General features: G+C 29.6%; 1 pseudogene; it reads left to right on the top strand.

Moving 5' to 3' along the window:
• The window catches only part of LOC149566762 (protein EMSY-LIKE 3-like), a 42,945-nt pseudogene extending 31,651 nt beyond the window's left edge, over positions 1-11,294 (top strand).
• Positions 11,295-14,056: the final 2,762 nt, after the last annotated feature.

The raw sequence follows: 14,056 nt of genomic DNA, 5'->3' as shown, positions 1-14,056 counted from the left end.
AATTGAAGATTGAATTAAATATCTAATAAATTAATAAAATAATTTGATAATTTTACAATTAATCATAATCATAGGAAAGAAAATGGGAAAAAATAAATTGGCAAATTTGGGTGCTAATGGACATAGTTTTATTACTACACTAACTTCCCTCCTCCCCCCACCCCAAATACGTAAGGCCTAGAAATAAGACACCCTCCCACTGCCCCCCCACCCCCCCTAAAAAGAAAAGAAAAAAAAGAAACCTTTCCAAGGTGTTTAGTGAGTAAATGTGGTAGATATAACCTATTCTTGAATATAATGACATTCAACTTCAATGTACTTGTATGCTTATGGTAGACTATATTCTTGACAAGTTTCAACACACCTTTACTATCACAAAATAGAATTGGTGGTTGATCTTCTAGGATATTAATAGTGAGTAGTATGTGACATAACCAAATTTCATTGCACACAAAGCCTTGTATGGTTTGATGTTCATCTCATGGATGAAAGAGAAGAACTAGTTTTCTTCTTATAAATCCAATATTGTCTGAGTTGACATATCTCTATAAATCCAACATTGTCTAAGTCAGCATATCTCTACATGAATAACTTATTATTATTCTTATGTTACATACCATATTTGATTGTACCTAATCTATAATATAAAACATGCTTGGATTCAATCACATAACATTTTTTGAAGGTTCCTACATAAACCTATATAGGTACCTAATATAAATACATAAATCTAGGTTGGTATATGTCAAGAAAATGAGAATCCTAATAAATTGATATAAATTTATACTCAAACTTGAGGTGAATCCTAGAAATTATAGAGTTGTGAACCTTTTATACTATAGTAGAAATAGGCTTACATTTTAGTCATGCTAAATCTTTCAAGGAGTTACTTTGCATACTTCATCTAGGACATATAGATATGATTGTCCTTCTGACTACAAGATCATCCATATATACTACAAGTATCATAAACTTTGATCCCATATTTTTATAAATGATGTAGGATTAGAGGACATATAAACAAAGCCATGCTACAAAAGGAGACTATATAATTTAATTTACTATTCCTTAGGGGCATATTTAAGTGCATATAACAAATTTATCAGGTGACATACCTTGAAAGGATTATGTTAGTTTTTGTTAAAATGGAAGGAAGAGGGTCATGAAAGTAGATAAGAAAAAATACACATACCATCTCTACCTTGGGGCATTACAACCAAGTAGCAAAGAAGCAAACTCTAACCCCAATAGTTAGAGTCCCACCCAAAACTTACAAGACATCAAAATAATCAAAATATGCCATGTTCTTTGAATAGTTTAAACCATCCATACCTAACACTAATATAAGTTTTAAATTTAAACTACTTAACTTACTAATCAAAATAAAAGTCTTACTACCCCAACAATAGTGGGGATTATTAGATTTATCAGTTATCATGAACTAGTTCAACAATGTAGAGAATATAGTAAAATAATTTTAAAAACCACATATTAAACAAGCACTAGTGGAATTTTGGCAAATAAATGATTACTTGACCAAAAAATCTAGTTACAAGAGTGAAATTTCTAGTCATGTGACTAAAAGTGATCAAATTCTAGTAAGTTTTACAATTTATAAGTACAAGTGACTAAATACATGACTAAGTTGGTTATTGAGTAAAATCACAAGGTTAGGCGAAGATAGCTAACTAAATAAATGATCAAATAAATGACAAAATAATTGGTCACTAAAAATTAATCACCCAAAAAAATGAGTAAATGAATGATGAATGATTTTTTATCATATTAATACATTCTTTAACCATTCTAAAACACATATTACTCACCAATGATTTTTTTATCCTATCAATACATAATTATTAGATGACTTCCTTAAATCTCCTCTCAACTAATATTGAACTAGAAATGAACTCAAAAACACTCCAATTTACATTCGAACTCCTCAAAATCTATCAATAAACTTGTAAAGAAAACAAAAAAAATTGTCTATGCACTCAAAAAAAAAACCAAGTCTATCTTTGTATATCTAAAAATTAATTATTATTTTTTTTTTCAAAATATAATCTCTATTAATCACATTAACATAATATAATAACTATCTTTATAAAATATAATATTATTTCATTATTGCTACATTTAATATATTTTAATATTTACCAAATAGTGAGAAACATTGTTTAATAAATATTATACCTTGATATAAATATACTTAATAATAAAAACAACAACTAAGTATCTACTAAATAGTGAGAACCAATATTTTATAAATATTATATTTAAAATAGAATAAATTAATAATAAAAATCATAAATCTATAGATGTTTCTAGATTCAATTGTGTTGTCTTTTGCATCCATCATGGCGATGGGTAATAGAGAACAAAGAAGTAAATGATAACAATAGCATACTTTTCATATAAAAAGGGGGGAGAGATGGAAGGAAGGAGAGAGATATAAGAATAGAAGGCCAAGTGGCAAAGGGGAGAGAAGACCCAATGTAGAGGAGAAAATTAGATTGCATTCAAAATAAGAAAGTGAACAAAGGACCAAATGACTGAAATAAAGACTCTAAAACTAACTCACACAATAATTAAAACCCCGAAAAAGGACAATATATCTCTGATAAATTAGGAATACAATAATTATAGAAATAATACTAAATTAATAATAATATCACAAAATATAAAAATGACACCCATAAACATAATAAAATGAATGAAAATAAAGACATAATAGGAGAAATACTAATCTCTATAAATAAGCTTATAGGTTAAGGTAAAAGATAATAAAATATAATTAAAACACTAATTATAATAATAAAGAAGAAGAAAATAATAGTACTAGTAGTAATAAGTAAGAACCTAAATTATGCACACACACTTAGATATACATACACATACATATATAAACCATGATCTCAAAATTGTGACATAAGTTTAGTTTCAACTTATATAAATCAAGAAACACATGTTGATATATATAGATACGTGCCATTTTATTTTTTATTTTTTATTCATTATTATTACAGTTAGTATTATTATTTTTGTATTAGTTTTATAATTATTGTATCCCTAATTTTTTAAAGATATATTAACCTATAGCCAATCCTTAATTTTTTTAAATTCTTTTAAAAATATTTTTATTATGTATTTCCTTACAAATATTCCAAATTAGCATTTTGAGGCTACCCATTACGATTTTACAACTTTAGCTAGGAGAGATCATCACTACTCACCAGTTCCTTTCCAGGTTAATTTCATTTTTTATTAGCATAAACATTCTTACATTGTGATCACCCAAGTAACAAAGTCTATTTCAAATTGTGATATTGCTATCAAGGTTTAACTGTGTAGATTGAGTCAAACTCATTCACCCATGACTCATGAGTAGTGATTCACATGAATCCATATCTCATGAGAATAAGTAGAACACTTAACACACAATATTGGATCTAGGTGTTGTTCACATAGGCAAAGTACTTCCCGAAGTTCACTAATCCCTATACTACTCCAGCTTAAGCAATGCTTAACTATGGAGTTCCCTCCATTGTTAACCCCACTCTACTTCCAACCCCATTTCAAATGATTTATATTGTATAAAATATTAGGAGTAAAATACTTACGATTAAATAATATTGAAATTAATTATATTACATTTAAGTTATATTTTAAATAAAAATAATATATTATTAGTTCCTTAAATATGAATTCCTAAATAGTTCAACCTAGAGCATTTGGAATTTTTTGGACATATATTTATATTATAAATTTATGAATATTTTACAAATGTTAAAAATCATTTCTCTCTATATTTTTATTGGCTGAGAATGAAATGATTAAGGAGAAACATATTTTTTTATTACTAATACATAAATATATTTTGTTAACCTTATATCAACACCAATTAACTTCTATGTCTGCATTCTTTTTCTCTTTTCTAGCCATGCTAGTTAAAAACCATGATATTGTGTGATTAGACATATTCAAACTCGATCTAATGTTCTATTTCTATATCTCGAGCATCAACTATGGGAAGAAATAATACCTTGTAACCCTAACCTAGAAAGGAGTTCAACATGGAGGAAGTCCAGTCGGTGGTGATCTCCGCCTAGCTAGACATGCTTTCTATTTTCTTGAGCTACCTAATTGATTCCCATGTTTTATAAAGGTACTCTTCTATCTAAACTAATTTCTCTTCCACATCATGCCTATAGTTGTATTCATGCCTATCTGCATAAAATCTTCTCCTTGTTGTGCTATTGCCTACAATATAGATTTAATTTTTTGAGCTTCTAGGTACTTAACTCTTCTCATTAATACACTACCATCTCTAACAAAAATTCTTTGAATACCATGAATATCCTATTATTTTTTCCCCATGTCAATTCTCTTGTTGTATCGTTAGTTTTAGTGCAAATACAAAGAGACACCTCTTCTTGTGTAATGGAAATATTATTATAAGGTTCCACTCTATAGAATATTACGTGGATGAGGGTGAGGCTAAAATATTTATATACAACCATAGCCATAATATTATCAGCACCTTTTTAGAAAGATAGAAAAATAAAGGCATTAGAATTAATGAGAAAACATTAGTGTCTATTATAGTTTCACACTACCAGGTCCTTGCACAAATATAAAAGCATGGACAAAGCTAGTGAATTGTTTGAAGAAATTCCCCAAAGACTGATTATTTCCTGAAGATCTATAATTACAAGCTATTCACAAAATAGACTTTTAGGAAAATTTAATTAGACTACATAAAACTAAATTTAGTAACCCCTGTCAGAATCCTTCTCATCAATTTCAAAATGGGAGCTTTGGAACATGGTATGAACATCCATCAAAGCATAATAGAAAGGGGTTTTCTCTTGGATTGTAGAAAAATGTGGAAGGATGGACAAGGTAAGTTATATGTTTGACAAAATTCTTCTATGAGATGATAACTTTGTAGCCAATAATTTTTCTACTTTTCTAGAATCTTTGAGCTTTTTGTTTAGTAGAAAGTATCTAAGTTATATTTCTTGAGATTTCTCTATGAGCCATTTGATCTCCCCAATTAGGTCACCACGAGATTCAGTTTCATTAGTAGTACTTAAAGGAGTCATTATTCTCTATAGTAGTACTTTTTTTCATGAAAATTATTTTAATTGTGTTCTATAGTTCTTCAAAAAAAAAATTTCTAGTCCCTATAACTTGAAATTGTTGAGTTAACTTTAGAGATCTCTCATTTATATTTCACATTCATCGATTATGAATTCACACACTTGAAGCTCATTTTTTAACTATTCAAGTTCTATTAGTTTTTCATCCATGATCTGCTTTAAGTTGTCATGTTATTGAGCTATACTCTTTCCTTTTTTACTATAATATAAATATTCAATTTATCCATGGTTGATGACAAATTTTTCTCTAACTTCCCAAGCTATATTTGTAGTGAATCTCTTTATTTCTACAAGATCCCTGCTTCTCTTGAAAATACAGTAAACTTCTTAAGGAGATCATCTCTCTCACTCTTACACAATGTCACTATTGATGTAGCTTCTTCTAGTTTACTACCTAGTTCCAATGCTTGTTCTTTTTCATCTAACGCCTTCCAAAAACTCAAGACTTCTTCTATATTAGATGCCAAAAAATCCATGCGTACACTATAAAGGCATTGCTTCATTAGTTTCCTTATGCATCTCTTCTAATTTAGAGAGAGTCTTGAGATTTTGTATGAGATACAATGGACATCCATCCAACCATTCATTGTTGGAACTGCAAGGAAAATCATTAAAATCTTCATGCTACATTGCATCTTCAATCGTATCTATTAATATGTCCAGCATACCTTCTATATCAACTTTGACTATTTTCATTGTAAATTCTTGCTTTGCAACCATAGCCTATAAATCATCAACATTGGTGTATAATGCTTCTTTTTCAGATATATCATTAGCTACTTTCACCATCTGACATTCATTTTTCTTGTGAGGTCCTCAATAGTTTTCAAAAGAAGTTCCTTCTCCCATTTTACTGTTGAAAGGTGTGGCTCAAAAATAAATGCATTCCCCTGTAATGCATAAAGCTCAATGAAAAGTGAATTAGAAGCTCTTTGAACTTATTCAATCTAATGTTGGACACTAGCTAGAAGGGGTATCTAGGAATTATCCAACACCTCTTCCCATTACTGAATAAGTTCATTCCTTTCCAAGAGAGATTATTCCAGCATATTAAGCAACTTAGCTAGATTTAACTACTTGTGCTAAAGTTCTTCATGTCTCCTCCTCAAGTTTTCAATCACTTCTTTTTTATTTGAGTTGAAAGTGTCTAATCATGAATTTGATGACTAAAAACTCCAATCACCTCTATCATCCCTTTTAGAAATTTTTTGATCCAAACTTCTAAAATGATCATTTTGAATAGAACATTATCTTACTACCACTATATTTTCTTAGTGATTTCATTGTAGTAAAATTACTCTAGCAAATTTAGTTCCTTAAGAATTTCTTCTATTTTTTTAGAATAGAATCCTTCTATGGAAATGATTCCCAAAGAGAAGTTGCTAAATTTTAGATATATGCTAACTCATATTCTAATTTCTCAACATGTTCTCCAGCCTCTCCATATGATTAAGAATTGTCTTAGTCTCCTAAAATGTGACATTTTAAAACTTCAATTCATGCCAATACCTTAATAATTCATTTGACTTCTAGCCAAAGATTGTTTAAGTGCATCATGTTGTTGAACCAAGCCTTTACCTTTACATATAGCCATGCTAAGCTTCTCCCCCACAGATGTGTATTTTTTGTCTGTCTGTTCAAGATCCAGTTGCTTATTCATATCCAAACACACTGACTTAAGATCCTCTTCTATTTTATGGAGTAACTCTTTAATATTTTTAATCTCTTATTCCTATTGAGTTTTTACTGACTCAATTTCATTAATTTTCTCTTGTAGCCAACTTTGTTCCATCTCCTTGTACCTAAAAGCTTCTTTCATTGCAAGTTACAAAGGCATTTTCATTCTATCTCTAGAATCACTATCAGATTGTAGGACCAACTCTTCTAGGAATTTCTTATTGAAATTTTTTTGTTCACAAAATGTCTTATACTTTATAACTTCAAGAAGCAAAAAAATTTGAGATTCTAGGTGATAAATTTAGTGCATCTTTGGATCAATTATTACTTCATCTTGATTGAGCTCATCACCGATAGAAATTAAATTTTTGATATTGAATTCAAATGCTCATTCAATATAATATTTGTTAACCCCATAAATTAGTCTTGTTTGTTTTTATTCAGATTTTGCATCAATATTTTTAGTTCTATAATAAAAAGTTTAGAATTATACTAGGCTAGAGCATATCATAAAACAAGCTTTAAATGAGAAAATCCAACATTTCTCATACCTTATTACCTGGGCACAAAGTGTTCACAACTAAAAATGAATGATGTAAGAAGATTATCTACCATAAACATGTTACTAAGTGTTGTCAATTATCTTGTACTGCTTCTAGTTTCATTTAAAAGAATTTAACTTAAAATAGTCTGTAAATTTTTGTGTAGAATTGAATTGTAGACCATTGCATGTTGGTGATTTGATGACACAAAATTTGTTTACATTTATTGAAATATGCCACTTATTTGATATCTCCCTACAAAATGCACCAATGACCAAATTTCAAAAACTCAAAAATACAACAGATTTTTATGAAATTTTTGGTATCTGTTCTTCATGATCTGCATATTTTATGAATGTGGGGAAAAGGAAAATTGACATTTTTTTTGTCTTGAGTACATTTTGTAAGGAGCTTAGCCTGTGTCAAAACCAAGTGGGGTCATACAATACATTTTCATAAAGTTTTTGATATAGTTTCTGAGGGAAATTTTCCTTTTTGCTATTTTTTTCTTTAGTGTGCTTAGTTTTACCGAATGGGCCACAAGGTGAGCCACTTATATTTATCTAGCATTTTCTTTAATCTATTAAGTAAAGGATGGAAAATTTGAAAATAATGGAATTTTTTTTATTATAACAAAGTGAGTTCATGTAATATACCATCATAAAGTATCTGAGATCCTTTTTTATTTTTTCCCCTTTTCTTTTCTTTGGTGTCCTTAATTTCACTATATGTACCGATGTGAGCCTCTGATATTCAACTATCATTTTCTTTTAGTTGTCAAATTCATTGTTTTCTTCTTATTTCTTGTTTTGAGGCCATAATGATACTTCTGCATGTCTCATTCTTAGTTTCTGTTGCATTTTTTGATAATGATATTTTTGTTTTTATCTTATTACAATGTTCAAACATTTTATTTACTATAAAAATGTTTTTCATGCATCTGTTCTAAAACTAGAGCAGGAACATATGATGATCTTCCTCCTCATCAAAATTGACTAGCAAGAGGTGGTGGATGGATTTTTGGGAATGGAAGACCTTCTGTACATCCAATATCATGTGCTATAATTCAAAATGATATGGAGCCTTAGATTCAGTGGCATGAACAAGAGGCATACAGTTCTGTTCTAAGAGCCTTCAAGGCACAATTATATTTAATTATGTGGGTATTTACCTATTTTTTACTACATAGTTGTTAGTGTATTCTATCACACATTTCATTATTTGACATTAATTCTCTTTTCTTTTCTTGCAATTTATTTTATTTTTGAAGAACTCTTTTGCTTGCTATGCTTGTAGATTTGAGGGAGTTAATTTACATGTTTTGAATTTTATGTTTTTATCTTGAAACTTACAGGTTCTTTAAAAATAATCTATTTTAGGTAAAAGAGGGTTTGATGTCTGAGTTGAGAAAAGAACTGAGAATTTTTGATGAGGAGCATAGGGAACACTTGGGGAGAGTCAATGCAGATGATTTATTGAGATGAATAAGGTTCAACTCATGCTCATTGTAATACATACAATTATAGAAAACAATTTTTTAATGGGGAAAATCAAATTTGTGCTAATTTTGACATTTAAGGTAGTTTCATTCATTTGATTAAGGATATGGAAAAATTCTTATGATGAGACATTATTAACTATTATGCACATTGTTATTTGTGAGACACCTTTTTTGATCTCTATAGCTTAGAGTTTTGCTTGTTTAACACTAGAGAATCTCCAAAAGTTGTATAGGATGAAAGGTTTCTTATTAGTTATTTAAATGTTTGATCAAAGAATGGAGACAAGGAACTCTTAAGTAAGGTGGCTTAATAAGCATTGGTCCACCAGTCCATGATCCATCCCCTAGTCCAACTATTTTAGCATCATGGAAGAAATAGAAAACAACTCGTGTGTTGCCATCTCTACTAATGTTAGCACATTCAATGATGCATCCTTTGCCAATTGTTGCAATAGCACAACCTTCATCATCAACAAAAAGAGGAGCTTCCCTTGGAAGTAAGAACAAGAAAACCAAAGCAGTAAGTGATTAATTTCTAAATTTGCTCAAAAAAAATTTTTTGTTGCTTTAAATATTTTTATTCTATATCATTCCAAGTATTTATAAGTTCTATAATAAAAGAGAACTATTGTTTACTATAGATTCAACAAATGCCTATGTTTTCTGCCCCAATCAAGGCTCAATAGTTACCTATTGCTCTTCCAGTAGCAAGGAGAGTATAGTTTGGGAACCAAGGACCATAAGAGCCTCCAAGTTTGAGTGAAGCTATAGCTCTTGACCCCTTGGTGGGAAAGAAAGTGAGGACAAGGTGGCTAGAAGACAATAACTTTTATGAGGCTATTATAACCAGTTATGATCCAATTAAGGTATTGAAATTATTTAAGTTCAATTATGGAAATTATGATATCTATGTGAAATATTGCTGCTCAGCAAACAATTTTTTTTGTTATAACTCAAGGCCACTAAAAAACCCTTATACTTGAAGACGTCCCACTTCATATATTGTAGGGTCATTGCCACAATATTTTGTTGTCTACTTAGTGTTTTTTCTTGAAAGATTGGAATTTTAAAGATTAGAGTGCCACGAATTTGGTATCTTTTAGCATACATTCTTTCATTATGTGTTGACTAAAAAACTTAGATCCATGGCTTATGTTTACCTTTTTAGTATAGATGACAACTTTGAATATTATTCATGATTACAAAGGATCTGAATTTGAAAAAACTTATCACAATAGGCACAACCCCAACTATACAACTAAAGCTTTCGTTGAAATTTACTTTTAAATGAATAGGAATTGTCATAAGATCATAGTATCAATTAAGTAGATACTTGGGTATGATTATTGTAATATTTTTTAACAAGTTACTTCTAAGGTGACTGATATGCCCAACTAGTTGTATAGGTAGAAATTTGCAATTCTTCCTCATTATTTCTCTTGCCCTCCCCTTGTCCTATTTCCTATATGCTTCTCTTTTCCAAACCTATTGACCCTTCACCAAATAGAGATATCTTTTGTATAAATGGGTTCTTGCAGAGTAACATTTTTTAGTTTTAGTGGTTATTTACTTCAAAAGTGACTTGATATTCCCAACTAGTCATATAGGTAGAAATTTGCAACTCTTCATCATGATTTCTCTCAAACTCCCCTTGTCTCACTACTAGTCTATTGGCATTTCCCATACTTTTTGACCCTTTCACCAAATATAGATCTTTCTTGTAGAAATGGATTCTTGCAAAGTAAACTTTATTAGTTCATGTGGTTATTTTTAATGCTTAGTTTATTCTCTATCTATCTATCTAGCTTTACATGTGCCTTTTATATTGTAGTAATATGTCCACATGCTTGCACATGTAGAACCATTCTTGTTTTCTTTCAAGTCCCATGTTTTTTCTAGTTACAAGTTGATTTTGTTATCAGAATACATGGTACATTAAAGAAAGAGTGATATTACATTTACCATATGGAAAAATGTGAGCATCATCCCATTGCTAGAAGTCTCCAAACAAGAGATGTGGAAATTATTAACAACTATATATATATATATATATATATATATATATATATATATATATATATATATATATATATATATATATATATATATATATATATATATATATATATATATATATATATATATATATGTATATATATATATGTATGTATGTATGTATGTATGTATGTATGTATGTATATGATTTTTCCCTTGTTGATTAAAAAATGGTTTGTGTATGGTTAGGGACTGCATGCACTCATTTATGATATTAATATGAACAGGGAGACTTTTGAATGGGTTAACTTGAAGGAGGTATACCATTTTCCCTCTTTTGATTACTCGAGTCTTGATTACTCAAGTCTTGAAATTGAACACTGCACCCTAGTTAGTGTGCAATGTTCAATTTCTTAATTGTGTCATATGCATTCCCTTATCACACTTGTTTATGTATTTCATTTTTGGTTAAATGCCTAATATTTTGAGTCATCTATATTGTACTATGAGAAAAATCAACATATTTCAATTTTTGGCATATACTATTAGTATTTCCATGTCTCATAGTAAAAATGCTTGTCTTGTCATTTTGCTTGACCTTTTTATCTCAAGATGAATGTGAATGGCTTACTAATATTCTTTCAAATTTGGGCATGGTCATAAGATCTCTATATTGGGGAATGTATTTTTGGGTTGGCTTTTACCACCCTTGTAAAATGTTGGGGTCAATCATTCTGTTATGGTTGTCCAAACACCTTGAGAAAGGTTATTTATTTCAGAATTTTGTCCAATCTAATATTATTAGAATATCATTACATATATTTGAGAAGTTTTCTTTGAAAGTATTCTTATACAAGATAAGAATATTAAAATATATACATTTTTTTTCATAGCACTAATGTGTGGGTATGATACACATAGATGAACCAATGTGAGTCATCTATAAACTTTTCAAGAAAGAAAATGTTAATTTTTCATTGTAATTTTTGGGCTTTATAAATAGTTAGAATTACACCAACATAGCTTTAGTTATAGATTTATTTATTTATCTTTTTATTTATATAGTTTTTACTTGTAAGTATTATTTGTTTATGCATGTAATATTATTAATACTATTCAAGTTATATGAATCTTTTCTATCTTATTATAGGATTATGTGGTGTAACTAGAAGTTAAATCTAGCTTATTTGGGCAATAATGCAATAATTTAGAGAAGTGTAATTGACATGAAATATAATTTTAAAATGCTTCAACATAAGAATTTAAAATTGTTGAAATTTTATTGATAAAGATTTATATTATTATTTTTCATAATAACTAAACTTTGTGTTATTTGATAAGAGTGTATCTTGTTATAGTAACCATGATCATGGAAGATCTAATGTTGGGAAGATAACTTTGTCAATTTTTTGCATTATTCTTTAAAGGGTACTAGCTCAATGGAAGAGCACCTACTTTATAAGTAGGAGGATGGTGGTCCATCATGCCCTAATATGAATGAATTAATGATTAAATAAACCACCAAATATGTTACCAAATATGCTACCATATATAATTCCAAATATACTACCATATATACTACCCAAAAAGCTACCAAATCAACTATCAAATATATTACCAAATATATTACCATATATACTACCCAAAAAACTACCAAATAAACTACCAAAATTACCAAATAAACTACAATATAAACTACCATGTAACAACAATAAATGACTAGATCAATGACCTAATCAATGATTAAAATAGTTTAGTCATAAATTTGGTTGGGAGATAAATGTCTAGCAATAAACTACCATTGGTCATGTGATAAAAAATAGTCACCTATCTACAATTTTTAGTAGTTTATTTAGTAATATATTGTTGTTTTTGTACTAGTGAAGTAGCCACTAGAAAAATTAAAAAGTACGAAAAAAAAGAAAAGAGGAGCTAGGCTTGATTGATGTTCTCCTATTCTTCATTCAAGTACTTGATCTCTTCAACCTAGTTCTTGATCCATATGGGGCTCTTTATCTTGTCATGTTTTTTTTCCTTGGTTTGGCTTGCCTTTCTTAGTTTACTCTTCCCATTGATCACCCAAAACATAGCCTTTCTCATTATTTCCTTCCATACCTTGAAAATAGTTGAAACAACCACTCCTAGTTCAAGTTCAATGATGGCATTTTTGAAAAAAATTTAGCTCACATATCTTCTCATTAGATTTAGGAAAAAAATTCACAATCTTTTTTGAAGTCTTCCAACTATCACTAGACAATAGGAGGAGATGAATCTTTTTCCTTGACCTTAGTTTTATCAAAGGACTTGATCTCTTCATCACCAAAAAATCCCTAGGTCCATCACCACTTTCATTTCTTGGATAAATTGGATTTCCTCATCAGTATCCTCCACTTTTTATTTGAAGTATGCATTTTGAGAAGAGAAACCCCTAGATATCTGAGGCATTTTCTCCACTTCCATCTCTTTTGCCTTATCCTCCATTTGGGAATTGCGAGAGTCCTCCTTGCTTTCTTCCTTATACTTCTTCCCTTTTTTGTTTTTTTAATCTTGTTTATTTTTTCTCCCCAAAACTAGTATTCCCTTTTTGATTTTTTAACTCCATAGCTCTTTCCTCCACCTCAAAATTAGAAAAATCTTCCCCATAATTTTTTTCGATGTCAATAATATCTTTTACCATTTACCTCCTTTTAGGGGTGCTAGTTGGACTAGATTTACTAGTTGGGCTAGACTTGGTATAAGCATTTTTTCATTTTTTGGGGCCCTTAAGAAAAAGAGATTGTTTCATAGAAATATTAAGCTTATTTGGCTTAGAGGAAAGGGGGTTTTTAATGAGCTGGGATGGCTCTAGAGTGGATTTTCCCAAGAATATTTTTTCAACAACCACCAAGGATTTAGGCCCTTTAGGAGTAGAAGGGTTTTCAATGGGTAGGAGACATCTACCAAACCCTAGATGGTGAGTACACACATGATGGTAAAGGACAAATATGAGCCCTCGGTGAATAGGAGGGTTTTCTCCCAAGACAATGCTATTGATTAGAGAGGAATACAAGAAGAGTGAGATGTTCACTTTTTCCCCATGTCTCAACATGTTAAGAAAAGGAAAAATTCTAGCCATGATAGGTCATCTACTGACCTTCAAGAGTGAAATACTTAATTAAATAGTAATATATGACTCCAAA

This window comes from Cupressus sempervirens, chromosome 3 (assembly GCF_028749045.1).
Source record: "Cupressus sempervirens isolate cs-2001-9-10 chromosome 3, ASM2874904v1, whole genome shotgun sequence".
Taxonomy (NCBI): Eukaryota; Viridiplantae; Streptophyta; class Pinopsida; order Cupressales; family Cupressaceae; genus Cupressus; species Cupressus sempervirens.
Note: the sequence above shows the minus strand (reverse complement) of the source record. Positions and strands in the feature narration are given on the sequence as shown.